The following is a 20650-nucleotide window of genomic DNA, read 5'->3' as shown; positions in this document are numbered from 1 at the left end:
GCATTAACTTTTGGGCTCAATCTGCACTAAAAAATAAGAATTTTCTCAAAAAAGTCATAAAATGTATTAATAGTTCTAAGCTGCAAGCGTTATAGCTGTATAGTTAATGAAACCATCTGGGCCTGGTGTTTTTCTCTTTTAAGGATTTGATAACAACTTCCAATTATTCTATACGAAAAGTCTTATTTAACTCTCACTTTGACTATTTTTAGTAAGGTATGAAAGGATTTGTCATTAAAATTTCTAAACCCAGTTTTCTTTAATATACAATATGTAATTCAATAACATTTAGGAAAATACTCATATATATACAATATATTTCATGGAGCTCTTCCATGGGCCGGACCTTTTTTTCTCAAACATAAAACCTCGCTGTGTGGGATCTTCATTCTTATTAAATTTGTCTCTGTTTAGCCACTGTTTCGTGTGGAAACATTTTAGCAGAGTATAATTTATGCACCTACTTTAAAAACATAGGATCCCTCTCCAAATGTGATCAAGAATAGTTACTGACTTGCAATAATAGCCTCTCAGTCAATGCAGTTATTTTGATCTGTTTAGATTGCACCCCCCCCCCCCCCACCAAAAAAAAAAAACTCCATAAAAAAAAGTATTTTAGACAACACCTCTGATGTGATTTGTGTCAGCTTTTCAGTAAGCCTCCAGCACCCAATATGATCTGAGACTTCTGAAATAGTAATGTTTAATGAGACGATATTATGATCATTTAACTCCTGCACAGTGATTGAGAGTGAAGTCCTCACATAACTACAATGGCTAAAAAAAATAGCAAAACCTTAAAAAAACTTTTAGAGAAAAGTTAGAAAAGTCTCTGGCTTCTGTAATCTCTCCCGTAGCATCAGAGGTTTAAATCTTCTACCCATGTCTGCAAAACTTTATTTATGCTTTTCAGTACGTCAGAATGTGGGGAGGTGATGCCTACATGTGTGGCAATGAGAATACTAAAATCTTTATGTTTCAGTGAGGAGTTTATGTCGATGTTAATTGTTTCTGAATGTGTGCAATAGGCAAGGTGACCTCTCTCTTATCTAGGTCATGTAAGAGTATCATATACATGCCATGCTTATCAGCCATTTGCAAGGGTAAAACAAACAGGATAAAATTATTTATTAAAATTGTTACTCCTCCTCTGCTACTAACTGTTGGTGCCTGATACTGTGATTACATACAATGCATTCAATTTTTTACACGTTTAATCATTGCCTCGTGTATAAAAAGATAACTGCCTTGTCTTTTTTAGTGAAGTAAAGGTTCAATGTTTGTACTAACAATATATGAAACATCAAAAAACTGTTGCGCAGTGCAGGCAGGAGAACCACCAAAATCTTTTATGGGATAGCAGTTGCTGAAAGGCAATTTGTATCAAAGTGGGCAAGCCATCGTGGTAAATAAATTATTTTTTTCCTTCATTGATGATAAAATAATTTGCAAATTTTTTTTTTTGATGTTTGGCTGTCGGTGTAAGTAATACATGATTATTCTTAAATTTGTTATTAAGAATTTGTTAATTTATTGGCTGGATCACCTGCCAATCACACCGCAGCATCAGCAACAGTCCTCCCCACACCACTTTGGTCTAAGGCAGTGGTTCCCAAACTTTTGCAGTTCGCGGCACCCTTAGAGTCTCCATAATTTTTTTAAGGCACCCCTCCAAAATAGTTACCGAGCAGTCCTGTTTTAGAAGTAGTTGGGTCAAAAAATTGTAATAGGTATTTAGGTCAGGACAGAAATACTTATTTAGTTGTATGCAAAAATGCCCCCAGACACTCTGCCCCCACTGCATCCAGACACTCTGCCCTCTCTCACGCTGCCCCCTCTGCCCTCTCTCACTATGTTCCCCCTCCTCTGCCCTCTGTCCCCCCTCCTGTCACACTGTCCCCCTCCACTGCCCCTCTCACGCTGCCCCCTCTTCCCTCTCTCACGCTGTCTCCCTCCTGTCACGCTGTCCCCCTCCACTGCCCCTCTCACGCTGTCCTCCTCCTCTGCCCACTGTCCCCCTCCTCTGCCCTGTCACGCTGTCCCAGCTCCTCTGCCCTCTGTCCCCCTCCTCTGCCCTCTCTCACGCTGTCCCAGCTCCTCTGCCACGCTGTCCCCCTCCTGTCACGCTGTCACTCTCCTCTGTCCCCCTGCTGTCACTCTCCTCTGTCTCCCTGCTGTCACACTGTCACTCTCCTCTGTCCCTCTCCTGTCACGCTGTCACTCTCCTCTGCTCTCTGTCCCTCTCCTCTGCCCTCTCTCACTTTGCTCCCTCTGCCGCACGCCAGCCATAAAAAAACGAACAGAAACACTTACCAATCCGCGCGGCGCCAGGACCCAGCATCCTCCTCTCTCACTGTGTTTCTGTTTGTTTTTTTATGGCTGGCCCGCGGCACCCCTGAGACAGCACCCCTGGGAGCCACGGCGCACTGTTTGGGAACCGCCGGTCTAAGGGGAAGATAACAACATTATTTGGGGATAATTACAGTGAGGAGGGAAAGGGGGGGGGTGTCTATGGTGATGGGCATGAGAAGAGAAGTTATACTCTACTCCTATTGCCGGCACCTTGGTATTGGTCTGGACAGGAGGATACATATATTCGTGACAGGGAAGACTCCCACCCAAATATCTTACCAATTTATTGGTGAGGGCTTCACCAAGAGAAAATGCAGAAAGGAGGACACTCACCATATGAACACTATCTCTTCTTGATGGTCAGGGGCAGACTGGGCTGGTGGGCAGGGGGGCATCTGCCCCCTGGGCCAGTCCCATAGTGGGCTACCTTGAGCTGGGTCATTGGGCCACCTGCATTATTTTCCCATTAAAATAGGTTGCTGAGTTGAGTCTTGCCCCCTGGGCTAAAGTTTGCCAGCCCTGCCCTGTTGAGACTTCCAGGAACGGCGTTTAGAAAAAGGGGTGAAGCACAACAACCCTCCCCCAGAGCTCTCTACCTTTTCTAGTATGTACCACCCACTCTAGTGTTAACTACAACAACAGCAACAACAGTAGAGCCATGTTCCTAACAACACTTTATGTAACCGGTATGCTGGGCAACATTAACCTCTAACACTAGGTGTAGTGTACTACCCTATCTAAGATACCCACAATTCCAAACAAGCAATCAAAGGAGCAACAAACAAGACTATAAAGAACAAGATACCAAAAGTCTACCTTTAATGGGGTGTGGTACGGCTTAACTGTGCTGAGTGCACCGACAACACTTACCCCGACATCTTCAGTCTGGACAGCTGCTTCCCGACAAGGATCCATGACGACTGCTCTGTGAAGCGACTTCAGGCAATCACAATGAAAGAAGACGCCAGCGGTACTTGATGACATCAGTGAGACACGCAACGCTGTTAGCGCTGCTCTGAAGAAGGTAATGTAAGTATGCAGCTATACAACTGTACAACCCTTTCTAAAGTACAGTGTACATAGCTGCATACTTACATTACCCCGATGATGTCGGGGTAATTGTTGTTGGTGTAGTCAGCATCGATATTCTGGCTACCACTGTTTTAATGGGGGCCTGACTAATGGATCCTATACCCAGGGCTGCCGAGAGGGGGAGAGGGTACTAATTTGCCGGGCCCAGGCATGCCAGGGGGAATTTAATATGGGGTGGTATGGGGGCTATTGAATGTGGGGGTGAGTTTGGGGAGAATGAAGTCTCTTTATTAAATGTGACTATAAATTATTTAATTGCAGTAATGGTTGTGGGAAATAAGTGTATTTATGAAATGTAAATACTATTAATTTATTGCAGGGGCTGTTTGGAGAGAGTGAAATAGGTTTATTTATTAAATGGGAATACTATTATTTTAATGTCGGTGCTGGAGGAAGGCGAAATTATTAATTGTGGGTGCTATTGATTTAACACTGGGGCTGTTTGGAATTTTCTATATGTACCCATTTTTTTTTCAAAATAGGGCCCCCAACATTCCAGGATCCAGACAAGCCGCAACTAAAGAAACCTGCTGCCACAGGTGGTGAAAGTGACAAGAACAGGTAGGAGAGAGCAGGACAGTCTGTGAAATGTTGTGATTCTAGTGGGACAATCCCAATTTTTGGTGACTGTTCTGCCTAATATAAGGGGCAGGCCAAGCCTGTGAACTCTTTAAGTACACACTGCATTCTTTATATAGTGTTGGGACATATGTCACACTCCAGCGAGCAGGCACTCCACCCTTGTGCCAATGTGTACAAAACAATGCAGGGTTTTCTTTCTGTAGGAAGGTGGCCTAGCGCTTTTCACCTGCTGGCTACATCCCAATGATGCATAGCAAGGACAATGGGGACCAAAAATGGAGGTACCAGACTGGGCGCAGTTTTTCAATGACAGAGGCTAAACTCCTACCTGATGCCAGGCCTAACGCCTAAATTAGTCTCCATAGGCCTAGTACCTGAATGTGATTTGGCCATAGACTCTAAGCCTAATGTTGTCCAGGCTTCAAATCTTGTATTACATGTGGCTCCAGGTTAATCCTGAACAAACTGTGTCACACAGGCTACTGAGCGTAACATGTGTGTGTGAGTGTAAATAAATGCCCCCAAAATAGAGATGAACAGATACCTACAATTAAACTTATCGGACCCCCGGGCCCTGTTCCTGTCTAACTGTTGCACAGGCCAAGTGCCTGAAATTGGGCCCTGGTGCCTTGTGCCTAAAAATGTGACAGAGAGAAGACTGTAGGCTCATGCCTGTGAGAGTGATGCCCAGTGTCTTGACCACACTGCTTTGCTATTGTTCTTATATTGCTGCATTATTCTAATATTGCATATGATTACCCTTCTATTTCATTGTGCATTATAATGCCAATCGTTCTCAAGCATTACCTTATCTTGTTTCATTGTAAAATTTTGATACTGACGTTACACTGTATGTTCATCTAATATTTTTCTGCTTGTGTTTGTATTTAATTATTGTTTTACACTTGTCATATTATGGTTACATTACTATGCACCTTTTCCGTCACAGAGATTAGACCATTTATTATACACCTTCCACCACTTGCCAGGTTTCAGCCCAATAGTTTACCAGGCCCTTTCCCTAATAAATATGCTACGTGGATCAGTGGTGTTTGAGTCAGCGAGACGACCACAAACTTGCACTGTTTGCAGGCGATCACCTCGCTACAACAGCTAACCCAGTGGTCTGTCTTCCCAACCGTATTGAGTAAATTCAAAGATTTGGATATTTATCAAATTTCTAGATTTGTTTTACTAAATCAGTAGCTCTGAACATTTCAAACCTAAGGACAGCATCAAAGGGCTCCAATTTAAATGATATCCGACACACATGCACTACCTCGGGGTCACCTTAACCAGGGAGAACACTAATTTTTACAGTCTAAATTTCCCACTGCTGTTATCCAAATTTAAATCAGGCTTCCAGAAATTGCTATTCCTTAGGCTCCCTTGGCTGAGGAAAATAAATACAATAAGGATGACCATTCTGCCCAAAATCCTACCTTTTCCAGACTCTCCCAATTCTCATCCCTAATATCTTCTTTAAGAAGCTTCAGAAGGTGATCAGGAACTCAAACAATATATTTAAGTTATAAGCAAACTAAAAGAAGGTCTCCAACTTCCTTGCTTCATCACCTACTATCACTCTGCCTTACTCATGGACATGTATCGATAAAGAGCACTTAAAGAATGGGCCCTCATTGAGGAATAGTCTTTTCCTGATCCTGCCTATGTGCTACCCTGGATTGCTAAGATCCCTAAAGTCTAGCACCCTACATTTGAGCCTAGATTTCAGTTATGGAAATAACTCAGACCTCTTTCAATGTTTACTACTGGGACATTCCCACTGATGCCCTTAACTCAGAAGTTCCCTCCCAGTCTCTCACTTGGTCAAACAGAATCATCAAACTGGTGGACTCAAGAGGAGTATAATCCATTGATGATCTTAAAAATACCCTTAGTCTCTTGAATTGAGGGACTATCTCCAACTTAGACATATCATAAGAGCTAGCAAAAACAGCACAGTTCATTGTTACTCTGGTCGCCCCAAGACAATTAATCTCTGAAATATATAAACTATGTATCAAATAGTTTATATACCCTCTTCCCATTTACTCCTTGGCCCGGAATAGTGAACTGGGACTAAACCTAAATGAGGAACAGTTAAAACTTAAATTTGTTCATGCAAGGTCAAATTCTATCCTGATTCTAGAGACACAATTTATATTAATCTCCAGATAGTATAAATGTCTGAGTATTCTTGAAAAAATTATACCAAGTCTCCCAAATCTCTGCTGGAATGTTACTGGGCCTCAGGGACTCCACATCACACCTGGTGGCACTGTTCCAAATTAGAGGAGTATTGGTGCAAGGTGAGACACATTTCTGAAGGAAATTACGGGAACCGAGACTCCCTTCACACCTGAGTTTTGGCTCTAGAACAGGGGTGTCTAACCTTTTAGCTTTCCTGGGCCACATTGGAAGGCGACAAGTTGTTTTGGGCCGCACATAAAATACACTAGCACTAATGATAGCTGATCATCCAAAAAAAAACATAGAAAACATTGCTAATGCTCCTTGTTGTTGTTCAGTGCTTCAATGACATGCTAATGGCTGCTGTCAAACATCAAGTGATATTGTTACAACATTTTATGAAGGGCTTCAATACAGCAGTCATTAAGACAGGACGATAAGGTCTGTGATGCTCCAGGACCAGGTGAGTTTATGCACTGGTCAGCGTCCCTAGAAATAATAATAAAAAAAAAACCCTTAACTTACCTTTTAATTGGCTTGTTCTTTGATCCTCTTCTCGTTTTTTTCGTTTCACTGCTGCTGATAGTTCGCGCGGGTGACTCCTATGTGCTGTGCTCCGCAATGGATGTAGGACGTGATGACGTCACGCCCGACATTCACTGCGAGCGCCGGTGTGAGTGCATCTGCACTAGAGATTGGCCGGCTCGGTTCCCCGAGATCCGAACCCACCCAAACTTTGCCTATCCGAGTACCGTACTCTCCCGCCCATTCGGAATCGAAATCGAGGCAAAACGTCATCATGACGTCGTCGGATCTCGGGGCTCGGTTCTCGCGATATTTGAAATGCATAAATACACGCCTCCACAGCAATCCATCGCCATTTGACAGAGGGAGAGAGCAGGGTTAGGTCACAGGCTATATTAGAGCAGGGACAGAGCAATAATTGTACACCTTATTCTTTCTATTATTATTTCAATTCTATTCTATTCAATTCTATTATTATTACCAATTCTATTAGCAATTGTTAGAGCAGGAATAGAGGAGGCATTTTTTTCAATTTTTTTTGCACTACAATTGCTTTGGGGTGTCCCATATTCCCCAGTGTGAAACACAAATTTTTCGGGCTGCCAAAAGTCATATTTTGTAAAAGGAAAAAAGTATCCGCACTAGGCAAATCTCACACCAAGGTCTATTGATAAGCTCTCAATATTGTAGCCTGTCAAACAGGATGTCTATAATGTAGCAAAAAAACATCCTGAACGGTGCACCCATACACCTGAAGTACAATGTATACCAAAAAGAAAAGAAAAAGGCAGGTGACTGAGGGGCACTCAGAACAATGGATGAGTGTAATTAATTAAGTAAAATTCAATTTTATTGATATACATTAAAATTTGTTTGATAATTCATCCTATACCCAAAAGCTGGCGAAATATTAAAACCAAAAACAAAAAACAAAAATAAGTAAAATTGCAGATCCACTGCAAGCTTAGCTCGGTGGTCCTATATTAATTAATAAACTCTAAATAGAGAGTAAAAAAAGTCATATTTAGCAGCAGTATTTTTACAATATTTTGCACTACAAGTGCTTTGGGCTGTCCCATATTCCCCAGTGTGAAACACTAATTTTTCTGGCTGCCAAAAATCATATTTAGCAGCAGTATTTTTACAATATTTTGCACTACAAGTGCTTTGGGCTGTCCCATATTCCCCAGTGTGAAACACTAATTTTTCTGGCTGTCAAAAGTGATATTTATCAGCAGTATCTATGCAATGTTTTGCACTACAAGTGCTTTGGGCTCATTAAAATGGATTCAAAGCAGTCCACATTTGAGCAGAATCAGCAAGCAGGTGCTGGCACCAGTCCAGAGTGCAGGAGTCATCCAGCCTTACTAAGTGGGATGCAGTGCTAACTCAGAGTTAAAAAGTTAAGGTAGTGTTCCCAGTACGACATCTGGTAAAGCCTATGTAAAAGTACATAGTCTTTTTAAATCAGGGAAAAAAACACACACCAAAAATTTTTTACCACGTTGAAGCAAAAAAGAAGTGTAACTGAGGAAAAGTTAACTGCTGATAAAAAAAAAAAAATTGCCAACATGCCATTTTACACACGCAGTGGCAAAGAAAGAATGAGGCCTTCGCCTTTCTCCATTAGTGGTCGATCAAAAAATGTTACTGAGCCTTCTTCTTGTACGGTCACTCGTGACCAAGCAAGACCAAGTAATTTGGAGTCTAAAAGTGTAGCACAACTACTGTTACGCGTGAAAGCCGAGCTGCAAGAAAACAGTAAGGCATTAGAGGATAATGTATGCTCTGAATCAGAAATGACACCAATCCCTGTGGAGAGTCCATCCACCAGTGGTATGTCTAATCATGAGCATTCTGTTAGTGACAGTGTACCCATAAAGAAGGTTCCTTTCAGCAGTTCTGCTGATGTGTGCCTGAACAACACGAGTGTAGCCGGTGATACACAAATTTAGGATGCCACTTTGAAAATAGAAGAGGATGAGGGGGAGATTTGTGTAGGCGACGAGGGTGCTAATGAGGATGTTGATGAGGAGGAGGTTGTTTGTGAGTTCTACCCCAGTGGCAGCAGTTCTGGCACATGACAAGAAAAAGGCCATTGTCATGCCTGGGCATCCACTTGTTATGTGTGAAATTATTTCTACCCAAATCCAGACAACAGTTGTATAGCCATTTGTAGTGTATGTCAAGCCACAGTCAATTGAGGGAGGGACCTTAAACATCTTGGAACCTCGTCTATGTTACGCCATTTCACGAGAGTTCATTGCAAAGTGTTGGGAAAAGCTGAAAGTTCTTCCAAAAAAATTACAAGCACTCCATCATCAGCTAGGACCCTTCGGTCACCTACATCCCGACGGCTACAAAATACACCCACAACACCATTGTCATCAATATCCACAGTAGCGCTCGGAGTTAGCCCTGCATCCCACTTAGTAAGGCTGGATGACTCCTGCACTATAATTGATTCCTCTGAAGAAAGCGTTAGTCCCACTGCTGCTGCTGTTGCTGCTGCTGTGGGTGAATCGTCAGCCCAGAGGAAGGCCAAGAAAAAGAGCAGTCCTAAATATCAACAATTAACTGTGAAACAATCATTTGCTAGGGGAAGCAAATATGACAGCAGTCACCCAGTCGCCAAGCGAATCACAGACGCCATGGCTGCCATGTTAGTGTTAGATCTGCGTCCAATATCCACAATAAACGCAGCTGGTTTTTCACAGTTAATTGAAGTTTCGTGTCCGCGTTACAGAATTCCATCGCGACACCATTTTTCCCGTAAAGCTATTCCACAACTGTACCAAAAAGTGTGTAAAAATGTAGAGATTGCACTGAAAATTGCCATTTTGCCCACTGTCCACTTAACCACTGATATGTGGACAAGTGAAAGTGGGCAAACCAAAGACTATATGACTGTGACAGCCCACTGGGTTGGTCATTCACCTTCACCAGCAGGAACAGCAGCAGCATGTACACCACTACGTAACATTTGTCACAGGCAGGCCACCCTTTGTATCACCGGCTTCACTAACAGGCATACGGCTGACAATTTGTTATGAAAACTAAGAGATGTGATTGATACATGGCTTATACCACTTGGACTCTCCACAGGGTATGTCATTTCTGATAACGCCAACAATATAGTGCATTACAGCTGGGTGAATTCCATCACATTCCCTGTTTTGCTCACACCATCAACTTGGTGGTGCAGAGTTTCCTAAGAAATAACCCTGAGGTGCAGGAGATGTTTTCGGTGGCCCGTAAAAGGCCATTTCAAGCATTCTGCCACAGCATGTAGGAGATTGCAGCAGTACTTAATTCGCTTCACAATGATCCTCAAGTTATTAAAATCTTGAACTCGGATCACTAGGTTTTGGCCACTGTGCTTGATCCAAGGTTTAAGACCTACATTGAGTCTTTGCTTTAAAATGAGCGAGATGTGAACTTTTGCAAGGAGTTATTATTTAGCAAGTTGTCCGCTGAACTGGGCCTTGGCTTGACGACGTGTCCTCCTTCAGTTTCTGAAGCAGCTGCTGCTTGGAAAAAATGAAATTTTCCAAAGAGAAGCAGAGAAGACGCAGGGGGCAGACCAGAACAGTTTAACATCTGGGCTGGTTTGAAGGATTTTTCAAAAACAATTGTGTGAACTTGCCCATAACTCCATCCAATACGAGTGTTAACATGCAAAGGATGGTGGAGGATTATTTTCAAGATTCAACAATCTTTATCCAGATGCCTGGATAAAGATTGTTGAATCGAAAAGCGTCGGCAGACGTAAGTGAGTGACGTAAGACGCTGTACTGGGGAATTTGGAATTGGAAACTTCAGCTCTTTTCGGACGGCGTGCAGCGCGGAATTGTTACCCGGGACATCTGTGGCTGTTATGTTATCTACCACGCTTGTTTGAAAGACTGAAGAGTAAGGGTCCATCTTTTCCCTTTGTAGCAGTGTCTGGTTGTATCGTTTATGAAGTTATCCATGAGCAGTATTTTATTAATAAATGTTGTAAGGATTTTACACTATGGAATCTTCTCTCTTCTTTTACCAATACTGTGATGGAGTGGAGGTCTGTTTTATGGGATAAAGATCAGGAATGAAGAGGAAAAACGAATACACATGTCTGATTTGATACGCTAGTTTTCCACTGCCTTCCAGTAAGTGCATACCCATGAGGAGTTAAATAAGAATCGTTTTCATCACGTGGTGTTGTTGTACAATAGAGAACACGGGCTATTAAAGGGTCCTTTTGTGTGTAATATTGGTTGGCATATACAGGCTATACTATGTCAGTTTTATATTTTTTTATATGAATATCCATCTGATGAATATCCACAATGGAGAGTGCTAAAGAAGAAGAATCTTCATGTACTATTTAGGAACCGCTATCAAGAAAAAGTGACTTTTTATACTTTAGGATTCATCTGGGTATCCTATATGGTACATCCTATAGCGCCAACTTTTCTTATTATTGTGGTTATTGTATAGATGTTTGAGTACATTGAAGGGATTGTACATTATAAGTTAAGAGGCTGCTTTGGGATTGATTGCGCAGATAGACATCTTTGTTATCCTTTGTTGCTTGTGTATTTATCTAAAATAATAACCATGCTACATCATAAGTGATTACCCTGTCTAAAGTGCCCAGGCCCCCTAGAGCCTAAATCCATATATATGGATTAAGCAACACTAAAATAGCCTCTTTTTGTATGGATAAATACATATTGTACCAAAAACCACCCTTTAAGGATGGGCCGCTACTTATGGGCCAGTGCTGTGTGCTTGCCCCCCGGGCTAAAGTCTGACAGCCCCCCCCTGCCCGTTGCCTAGCGCTTCCTGTCTGAATCGGTGGGTTGTTCAATTCGCATCTGCCTATCCAGAGCAGGCCTTCTCACGCTCCAATCAGGAACACCCTGCCTCTATTTAAACCTGCCTCTGACACCACTAGGGTGCCAGAGTATTAGGCTCACACCTGATCTCCAGCGTTTGTTCCAGTCTCCTGTTCCTAGTAGCCTGCTGCTTTGGCTTGTTACTGACTTCTATCTGGATCCTGATTTGGCATTGACATCCTGGTACTACTCGGCTTCCCTGGCTACTCTTTGGCTACTGACTTGGTACTGCATCGTCCTCCTTGTTTTGACCTCAGCCTGTCCGACTATCCGCTGTTCACCTATCTCGCTGGTGACTGTCTTGGAGAACTACGACCTGCTCAACCTCTGCAGCCAAGTCCATACCTCCTTGCAGGGGTCCCTGGTGAATACCAAGGGTGCGTTAGACTCCATGCCTTCCTGCTCAGTCACGTCAACACCAGCAGATAGCCTCCATCCCACTTCTGTTGTGACATAGAAACTCTACTATTTATAGTAACTACCAATACTTTCCGTGGTATTGATAGTGTAAATCTTAACAATAAGTGTTACATAATTAACTACAGGGAATTGTCCGATGTTCTATGGTGGAAGGATTAGAGTGCTGCACTGTACTCCACAGCTCACACTGGTTAGAGGTGCTGTGAAGACCAATGTTCTCCTCCAGCAAGCACTGCAAGTGGAACGAACCTCTGGGACAGGGAATGGGTCACACATGACAAGGGGAGAATGCTGGGGTGGTAGGGGAGCATATGTGACATGGGGTGAGTGGGGAGAGCTTATGTTACATTCTCCCCATGTCACTTGAGGGGGGGGGGTACTTCTCTTACATACAGGCCCATTAAATAGATAAAACATCTCTGTACATAGCCAACTTATTTTGCTTCAATAATTCAATTACTTACAGATAACAAACTTAATTTGTGACCTGAGATAATAATGTCTATGTTGCTTTCATGTTTAATGCTGATGATTCTCGTCTACAGCTAGTGAGTCAGTGAAGGTATAGTATCAGTGGGTGGCAGATATCTTAAGTAGAACTCCCACCATGGTGCTGTGAATCCACCATAGCAACCATACAGCTAATAATAGATTATTTATATCATATCCAATTCTAGAATGCAGATACAATTGGACATTGCTCTATGTATGTACTGGGTTATGCATAAACTTCAGAAATATTGGCTCAGCAGTGCATCCAATTTTTTAGATTGTTAACATGAAATGTACATGCTTTTATGCAGCCAGTTATGAATTATTAATAAAACATGATATAAGTCACACAAATAAACTTCCTACATGTACCCTTAGAGCAGGGGCGGACCCAAACATTTGTCCTACCCCGGGCGATTTTAGGGGGGCGATTTAGGCCCCGCACCCTTTCTGTGTTCTAAGGCTGCTGGCGGCTGCACAGTATGTGCAGGTCCGTTCAGCAGTGAAAGTGTGCTGTCCCGCCGCTCTGATTGTGTTTAAAACACAATCAGAGCAGCGGGACAGCACACTTTCACTGCTGAACGGACCTGCACAGTGTGCAGCTGTCGGCAGCAAGCCCCTGGATCCGCCACTGCCTTAGAGCTAAGACATACAGGAAATGTATTGCTATATTTTTTTTGTTTAAAATCTTCACTGTGAAAAATGCTGAAAAAAATAATAATTTACTTTCTAGCTGTGTTTATAAAGAGTATCCATAAGTTGTTCAAAGAACAAAGATAGTTATATAATGGTATACAAATTAGAGATGGGCGGGTCCGGTTCTCCGAGAACCGAACCCACCCGAACTTGGGTATCCGAGTACCGAGCAGAGCAGCTCGGTACTCTCCCGCCCGTTCCGAATCCAAATCGAGGCCGAACGTCATCGCGACGTCGTCGGATCTCGGGGCTCGGTTCTCGCGATACTTCAACTTTATAAATACACGCCTCCACAGCAATCCATCGCCATTTGACAGAGGGAGAGAGCAGGGTGTAGTCATAGGCTAATTAGAGCAGGGACAGAGAATACAATATTGTTCTTGCAATTGCTCTAACCAAAATCGCTAGTGCAGAGAGGAGGATAGAGGTTTATTATTTTTTCTTCATATTTGGCACTCCCCAGCGCTTTTGGGGTGTCCCCCATTATTGTGCATAAATATTTCTGGCTGTCAAAAGTCATATCTGTCAGCAGTATCTACTAAATAATTTTTAGCACTCCTCAGTGCTTTTGGGGTGTCGTCCCTAATTGTGCATTAATATTTCTGGCTGTCAAAAGTCATATCTGTCAGCAGTATCTACTAAATAATTTTTAGCACTCCTCAGTGCTTTTGGGGTGTCCTCCCTAATTGTGCATTAATATTTCTGGCTGTCAAAAGTCATAACAGTCAGCAGTATCTACTAAATAATTTTTAGCACTCAGTGCTTTTGGGGTGTCCTCCCTAATTGTGCATTAATATGTCTGGCTGTCAAAAGTCATATCTGTCAGCAGTATCTACTAAATAATTTTTAGCACTCCTCAGTGCTTTTGGGGTGTCCTCCCTAATTGTGCATTAATATTTCTGGCTGTCAAAAGTCATATCTGTCAGCAGTATCTACTAAATAATTTTTAGCACTCCTCAGTGCTTTTGGGGTGTCCTCCCTAATTGTGCATTAATATTTCTGGCTGTCAAAAGTCATATCTGTCAGCAGTATCTACTAAATAATTTTTAGCACTCCTCAGTGCTTTTGGGGTGTCCTCCCTAATTGTGCATTAATATTTCTGGCTGTCAAAAGTCATATCTGTCAGCAGTATCTACCAAATAATTTTTAGCACTCCCCAGTGGTTTGCGCTCAGAATGGATTCAAAGCAGTCCACATATGATCTGAATGAGCAACCAGGTTCTGTCACCAGTCCTGATGTTAGTGTTCCCAGTACGTCATCTGGCCAAGGCGATGTCAAACAACAGAGTGTTTTCAAATTAGTGCAAAAAACAAAAACCCAAAAAAAATTTACTGTATTGAAGCGAAAAAGAAGTGTAACTGAGCAAAAGTTAAGTGACGATAAAAAAAAAATTGCAAGCATGCCATTCTACACACACAGTGGCAAAGAGAGAATGAGGCCTTCACCTTTGGCCATTAGTGGCAGATCCCAAAAAGTTACCCAGCCTACAATTGGTGCACAACTACTGTTACGCGTCAAAGCCGAGCTGCAAGATAACAGTGAGGCATTACAGGAGAATATTTGCTCTGATTCACAAATGACAACAATCCCTGTGGAGAGTCCATCCAACAGTGGGATGTCTAATCGTGAGCATTCTGCTGATGTGTGCCTTAATAGCCCGAGTGTAGCCGGTGATACCCAAATTGAGGATGCCACTTTGGAATTAGAAGAGGATGAGATTTGTGTAGGCGACGAGGGCGCTAATGAGGATGTTGATGAGGATGAGGTTGTTTGTGTAAGTCCTGCACCAGTGGCAGCAGTTCTGGCACGTGACAAGAAAAAGGCCATTGTCATGCCTGGGCATAAAACAAAAAAATCCACTTCTTATGTGTAGAATTATTTCTACCCAAATCCAGACAACAATTGTATAGCCATTTGTAGTGTATGTCAAGCCACAGTCAGTCGAGGAAGGGACCTTAACCATCTTGGAACCTCGTCTATGTTACGCCATTTAACGAGAGTTCATGGCAAAGTGTTGGGAAAAGCTGAAAGTTCTTCCCAAAAGAATACAAGCACTCCCTCATCAGCTAAGACCCTCCGCTCACCGACATACCGACGGCTACAAAATACGCCCACCACACCATCCTCATCAATATCCTCAGTAGCGCTCGGAGTTAGCCCGGCATCCCACTTAAGGCTGGATGACTCCGGCACTATTATTGATTCCTCTGAAGAAAGCGTTAGTCCTGCTGCTGCTTTTGCTGCTGCTGGGGGTGAATCGTCATCCCAGAGGCAGGTTAATAAAATGAGCAGTCCTACATTTCAACAATTAACTGTGAAACAATCATTTGCGAGGGGAAGCAAATATGACAGCAGTCACCCAGTCGCCAAGCGAATCACAGACGCCATGGCTGCAATGTTAGTGTTAGATCTGCGTCCAATCTCCACAATAAACGCAGCTGGTTTTTTACAGTTAATTGAGGTTTTGTGTCCGCGTTACAGAATTCCATCGCGACACCATTTCTCCCGTAAAGATATTCCACAACTATACCAAAAAGTGTGTAAAAATGAAGAGATTGCGCTGAAAAATGCCATTCTGCCCACTGCTCACTTAACCACAGATATGTGGACAAGTGGAAGTGGCCAAACCAAAGACTATATGACTGTGACAGCCCACTGGGTTGGTCATTCACCTTCACCAGCAGGAACAGCAGCAGCATGTACACCACTACGTAACATTTGTCACAGGCAGGCCACTCTTTGTATCACCGGCTTCATTAACAGGCATACGGCTGACAATTTGTTACGCAAACTGAGAGATGTGATTGATGCATGGCTTATACCACTCGGACTCTCCCCAGGGTATGTCATTTCAGATAACGCCAACAATATAGTGCGAGCATTACAGCTGGGTGATTTCCAACATATTCCCTGTTTTGCTCACACCATCAACTTGGTGGTGCAGAGCTTCCTACGAAATAACCGTGAGGTGCAGGAGATGCTTTCGGTGGCCCGTAAAATTTCAGGCCATTTCAGGCATTCAGCCACAGCATGTAGGAGATTACAGCAGCTCCAAGAGCAGTTTAACTTGCCCTGCCACCAACTTAAGCAAGAGGTGGTAACTCGGTGGAATTCCACCCTGTACATGCTTCAGAGGATGGAGGAACAGCGCAAAGCCATCCAAGCATATTGCACAAGCCATGACATTGGGAAAGGAGGGGGGATGTATTTCACTCTTGCACAGTGGGGAATCCTTTCAGTGCTGTGCAAGGTGCTGAAACCATTTGAAGTTGTGACATGTGAGGTGAGTGCAGACTCTGCTAGTTTGAGCCAAGTCATTCCTTTAATTAGACTATTGGAAAAGCAGCTTGAGAAAATAAAGGAGGAGCTGAAAGCAAGCAATTCAGCAAAGTATGTTGGCCTTGTCGATCAAGTACTTAATTCGCTTCACAATGATCCTTGAGTTATTAAGATCTTGAACTCTGATCAGTACGTTTTGGCCACTGTGCTTGATCCAAAGTTTAAAACCTACAATGAGTCTTTACTTGTAAATGAGCGAGATGTGAACTTTTGCAAGGAGCTATTGCTCAGCAAGTTGGCCGCTGAACTGGGCCTCGGCTTGACGACGTGTCCTCCTTCACTTTCTCAAGCTGTTGCTCGTAAAAAATTAAATTTCCAAAAAAGAAGCAGGGAAGACACAGGGGGCAGACCAGAACAATTTAACATCTGGGCTGGTTTGAAGGATTTTTCAAAAAAATGTGTCACTTTGCCCATAACTCCATCCAATATGAGTATAAACATGCAAAGGATGGTGAAGGATTACTTTCAAGAGGTAGTTGATATGGAAATGTCAGACAGTCCCTTTCCTTACTGGGAAGAAAAGCAGGCCATTTGGAAACCCATGTACAAACTTGCTTTGCAATACCTAAGCTGCCCACCCTCCAGTGTGTACTCTGAACGAGTGTTCAGCACAGCAGGGAACTTAGTCAGTGATCGCCGTAGAAGGTTACTTCCCAAAAATGTGGAGAAAATGATGTTTATAAAAATGAACTACATCTTCCACGAGGAAGGCCTTCACCATCCAAGACATCCAAGCACTAACTGTTCTCTAATGGCGGATTCAAGCGGCGATGAATTGATAGTCTGTGATGATGACGTACACACTGATGAGGGTGAGGATTAAGCTGAAGATGATGCCGATAACATCTTTTTAAAACTTTCTATGTAAGTGTAGGGTGCAATCTACCCCCAAAGAGGAAAGGGACTTGTGGCATTTCCATATCACATACCATCTTGAAAGGCTGCTGTTAGGGCAATTTATCCTTAAGGGTAGGGTGTCATAGACAGAGTGACCCTAAACTGGCTTTGTCCATTTTTCATAATATTGTACAGTCTATAATGGCTGAATTTTTTGGTATTTTATACAAGTGGAGGGGGCCTAGAGAGACAGAAAACAAACTGGCTTTCTCCATGTCAATTAATATTGTACAGTCTATAATGGCTGAATTTTTTGGTATTTTATACAAGTGGAGGGGGGCCTTGAGAGACAGAAACCAAACTGGCTTTTTCCATTTCTTTACATATTTAACTATAAGTGTAGGGTGTAATATACATTCAAAGACGATGGCTGCATTGCCAATATGCATAGATGGAGAGGAAGACAATCTGTTTTGTGTGTAGAATAGGCCTACCAACGAAGAATTAAACTGTTTTTTTGGATGATTTATTACCTCAACAATTAGATTACTTGTCTCTAAAACAGTTGGAGCACTAAATTGGGTTAATTTAGGCCCAAAAACATGGATTTTCCAAAAAAATAGCAAAACAAAACCAAACAAAACCAAAACCAAAACCAAAACACGCAATGGCGGTTTTGCAAAACCAAAACCAAAACCAAAACACGACGGTAATCCAGATCCAAAACCGAATCCAAAACACGGGGGTCAGTTACCATCTCTAATACAAATACATGCATTGTCCCTAACATTAGTAATTTAATTACATTACACAGTTTTTTACAGGAGCATGTAATCTCTTGGTAACAAACTGCTTCTTCAAGCAAAGCAGCTATTGCTATCAACAGTGTAAAGTACTTTTTTACATCAATTATAACAGTGTCAACCGTTTCAATTTAAATCGCTACCTAGAATTGCCTGTCTACCTTGGTCCATAGCAAAATTTTAAAGATATTTTAACATCAACAAGTGAGTGAGTAGACAAAACTGCAAAAAAAAGCTTATGAATTGGATAATTACTCATGAATCTTAATGTAGAACTCACCATGGTAAAAACTGCACAAGTTCAGTGGATCTTATAAAGTCCAAGGGATTTGTGTACTGCCATTGATTTCATAAAATGATCAGACAGAGATTTAAATCAGCTGCTTATAGTGTAGATGTCTCACCTGTTTATTGGTGCACCTTGTTCTGCCACAAACACACAGTGAAATGCCCATTTACGAACTCCAAATTACGTAATAAACGCCCCTTTGGTGTAATAATTATTTACTATAGGCTGGTTAAAGTTATAAAATATTAGCAAAGACAGACAATTATACATGCTCTCACTGGCAGGGTCCTCTACCTTTTGTTCCATGTCTGTCTACTGTCTGATGCTCTCAAACATCCTGTCATGTCTTTTGCTGCCCTCTGTGTGAGTCCCTCTATGCCCTCTATGCTAATTATGTTTATTACCTCATCTATTTGTTACTTGCTTCTGTATCCGGGACTACGGAATCTGTGCAGCTTATAAATAAATAATAATAATGCACAATGTGTTTGTTTTAAAGATTAAATATAAAAAACATTAACCCATTTAATGTCTGTTATCTTCCTTTCTAGAACCTATTATCCTGTACAAATATATAACCTATCACACACCAGGCTCTCAGGTTCTGTCACTTACCTCTCCACTGTCTTTCCAAGCTGTCCCTGCGGTCCTCAGACTCTGCTTGTTTCAGATCTCTCTGCAAGATGCTGCCCAGTCTGTCTCCGCTCCAGAGATCCCTTCAGAATCAGGATATGGGCGCAGCCATCTTGGATTCAGTCACATGATTCCTCTCAGCCAATCAAGGGATAGCAGCCACCTCTCCAGGTTTCCCTCCAAAACCAGTTCCTGGGAGCTGCCACCTTGGATATAGTCACCTGATACATCTCAGCAACTCAAAGTACTGATTCTGCCCAGCTGAACACAGTCTGCAATCAGGAATCATCAACTACCATAAAAGGGCTTCCTGGAGCCCATACCTGTGCCAGTGCAATGTTGTTATTTCAAATGCCAACCTGGTTCACAGCAGTCTGCTATTCTTTCTGCTAGTTTATCACTACCTGTACCAGTCATTTCATCTAAATGAAAAGAAACATAATCAGGCCACCCAGCTTTGTGTATCTTTGTGATATGAGGGGTACCTGCTAACGTTGGCGCAGCTCAAGTAGAACGTGCGGAGTTTAATGTGCCTCCTGGTCTTCTCCAGGAACCCTTCAAGAAGGTATGGGTTTTGCTGCGAGATGCACGCAGGTTGCGGTCCTTTACTGAGCTGTATAGCGAGGTACAAGAGATAGTAGTCAGGTAAGCCGGGTCTGTAACGAGCTAGCAGCGGAGGTACACAGGGAGGAATCCAATAGAATGGTCAGACAAGACGGCTCTGTAACTTCCAGAAGGGAACAATGCACAGGAAGAAACCAATAGAGTGGTCAGACATGCCGGGTGAATCGGAAACACTGGAGAACATCAAGAATAGTCAGGACGAGCCAAATAATACACAGGAATGCTGAAGCAGGAATGACCCAATACTCTGGCACCAGCATGGTGTCAGAGTCAGTCTTAAATAGAACTAGTGGGCAATGAGATGCCAGCGGCGTGATGACATCAGCCGCCGCCGGGAATCTGAATAGCGTCCTGTTGCCGCGCATGACCAACAGGACCGGCGGCCCGGCTGAAAGTATCGCGTCTGGTTGCCTCATTAAGGAAAGTAAAGCCAAAAAATTTGTAAGTTTGCACTGTGGCAAAATCATGTTGCTTTGGAGGGCAGGTTAATTTAAAATGTAGGGACAGATTTATAATTGGGGTATGGCATGTCAGTGTAAAAATAAAGCTATCAAGTATTTGTGTCCTAATGAAAAAACAGCCAGTATTTTCTTATGTGCAAAATAATAAACTAATTTGCACTCCTTGATTTGCAACATGGCTTTGCCAATGTGCAAAGTTACACCTTTTATTGAATTCCTTTCCTTGATGAATCAGGCCCTTGGTCATTAATTGAAGATTGCATAAATGCTGTATAATTTTGTTAGCTTGCTAGAAGATTTGCTCTGTTACTCAGTCCTTTCAATAATAAGGTGAACTTGTTTGATCCTGATTTACATATACTGGGAGTTTTATATATATACATGTTGTAGTCTTCAATTGAACACTGGCTATTTAACTGACTGTAAATAAA

General features: G+C 42.5%; 1 long non-coding RNA gene across 1 annotated transcript in view; it reads right to left on the bottom strand.

The window, feature by feature from the left end:
• Positions 1–19223, bottom strand: part of LOC142157815 (uncharacterized) — a 70412-nt gene extending 51189 nt beyond the window's left edge. Inside the window, exon 1 of the long non-coding RNA XR_012692648.1 lies at positions 19117–19223. This is a non-coding gene — a long non-coding RNA (uncharacterized LOC142157815). The remainder of the gene's footprint in view (positions 1–19116) is intronic.
• Between the last annotated feature and the right edge of the window lie 1427 nt (positions 19224–20650).

The sequence above is a fragment of the Mixophyes fleayi genome, chromosome 5, assembly GCF_038048845.1.
Source record: "Mixophyes fleayi isolate aMixFle1 chromosome 5, aMixFle1.hap1, whole genome shotgun sequence".
NCBI lineage: Eukaryota > Metazoa > Chordata > Amphibia > Anura > Limnodynastidae > Mixophyes > Mixophyes fleayi.
This window is presented reverse-complemented; position numbering and strand designations above follow the sequence as displayed.